General features: G+C 43.3%; 1 pseudogene; it reads right to left on the reverse strand.

Annotated features, from left to right (window-relative positions):
- Positions 1-297: 297 nt before the first annotated feature.
- On the reverse strand, positions 298-415 carry LOC126097766 (5S ribosomal RNA; annotated as a pseudogene).
- Between the last annotated feature and the right edge of the window lie 1684 nt (positions 416-2099).

The following is a 2099-nucleotide window of genomic DNA, read 5'->3' on the forward strand; positions in this document are numbered from 1 at the left end:
GTGAAGCATAATGGAAAGAAGACAAGGATTTTTGGTCAGGTGAGGATAGGATAATATCATCAGCAGCAGTAAATGATGTATCAGCAGTAAAAAAAAGCACTCCGTCTTCAGGCCACGAATGGCCTATCGGAACCATCTGACCGCCGTGTCATCGTCAGTGGAGGATGCGGATAGGAGGGGCGTGGGGTCAGCACACCGCTCTCCCGGTCGTTATGATTGTATTCTTGACCGAATCTGCTACTATTCGGTCGAGTAGCTCCTCAATTGGCATCACGAGGCTGAGTGTGCCCCGAAAAACGGCAACAGCCCATGGCGGCCCCGATGGTCACCCATCCAAGTGCCGACCACGCCCGACAGCGCTTAACTTCGGTGATCTTACGGGAACCGGTGTAGCCACTGCAGAAAGGCCGTTGCCTGATGTATTAGCAGTGGGATTCGTTATGATTAAAGAGGTAGGGTAAAGAGTGTATTAAAGTGAACGTTTCACTGATAAGATTGTTCTTATCAGAATCGATAGCAAACCAGAAACGACATCGATAGCTCAGCTATGTAGGCCGACGTCGCAAGCTGAAGGTGAAGAGACAGAGAAAGTATAAGAGGATATTGAAAGGGTAACACATTACATAAATGGAGGTGAAAATGTAATAGTCATGTAGAACTGGAATGCAGTTTTAGGGGAAGTAGTAGAAGAAAAGGTTAAAGGAGGATATGGGCTTGGGAGTAGGAACGAGAGAGCAGAAAGGCTAATTGAGTTCTGTAATAAATTTCAGCTACTAATCGCGAAGCATCTGTTCAAGAATGACAAGAGGAGGAGGTACGCTTGAAAAGGCTGGGTGATATGGAAAGATTTTAGTTATGTTACATCATGGTCAGAGAGATATTCCGAAATCAGATACTGGATCGTAAGGTGTACCCACAAGCACATATAGACTCAGGTCACAACAGAGTAGTGATGAGGAGTCGGCTGAAGGTTAAGACATTTGTCAGGAAGAATCAATATGCAAAGAAGTGGGATACGGAAGTACTAAGGAATGACGAGATATGCTTGAAACTCACAACGGCTATAGATACTACAATAAGGAGTAGTTCAGTAGGCAGTACAGTTGAAGATGAATGGACTTCTCTGAAAAGCGCCATTACAGAAGTTCGAAAAAAAAAGAAAATAGGTACAAGGAAGGTAACTGTGAAGAAACCATGGGTAACAGAAGAAATACTTCAATTGATCGATGAAAGGAGGAAGAACAAAAATGTTCTGGGAAACTGACGAATACAGAAATACAAGTCGCTGAGGAGTGAAATAAGCAGGAATTTCTGGGAAGTTAAGACGAAATGGCTGCAGGAATAATGTCAAGAAATCGAAAAATAAATGATTGTCTGAACGAGAGACACAGCATACAGGAAAGTCAAAACAACCTCCATTGACATTAAAAGCAAGGGTGGTAACATTAAGAGTGAAATGGGAATTCTACTGTTAAATGCAGAGCAGAGAGCAGATATGCGGAAAGAATGCATTGAAAGCCTCTATGACGGGGAAGATTTGTCTAATGTGATAGAAGAAGAAACAGGAGTCGATTTAGAAGAGATAGATGATCCAGTTCTAGAAACAGAATTTAAAAGAGCTCTGCAGGACATAAGATCAGCTAAGGTAGAACGAGTAGATACCATTGCATCTGAATTTCTAAAATCATTGGGGGAAGTTGCAAAAGAAAAACGACTATTCACGTTAGTGTGTAGAATGTATGAGTCTAGCGACAGAACATCTGACTTTCGGCCGGCCGAAGTGGCCGTGCGGTTATAGGCGCTGCAGTCTGGAACCACGAAGCCGCTACGGTCGCAGGTTCGAATCCTGCCTCGGGCATGGATGTGTGTGATGTCCTTAGGTTAGCTAGGTTTAACTAGTTCTAAGTTCTAGGGGACTAATAACCTCATCAGTTGAGTCTCATAGTGCTCAGAGCCATTTGAACCATCTGACTTTCGGAAAAATATCATCCACACAATTCCGAAGACTGAAAGAGCTGACAGGTGCGGGAATTATCGCACAATATGCTTAACAGCTCGTTCATCCAAGTTTCTGACAAGAATAATATACAGAAGAATGG

This window comes from Schistocerca cancellata, chromosome 1 (assembly GCF_023864275.1).
Source record: "Schistocerca cancellata isolate TAMUIC-IGC-003103 chromosome 1, iqSchCanc2.1, whole genome shotgun sequence".
Lineage (NCBI taxonomy): Eukaryota > Metazoa > Arthropoda > Insecta > Orthoptera > Acrididae > Schistocerca > Schistocerca cancellata.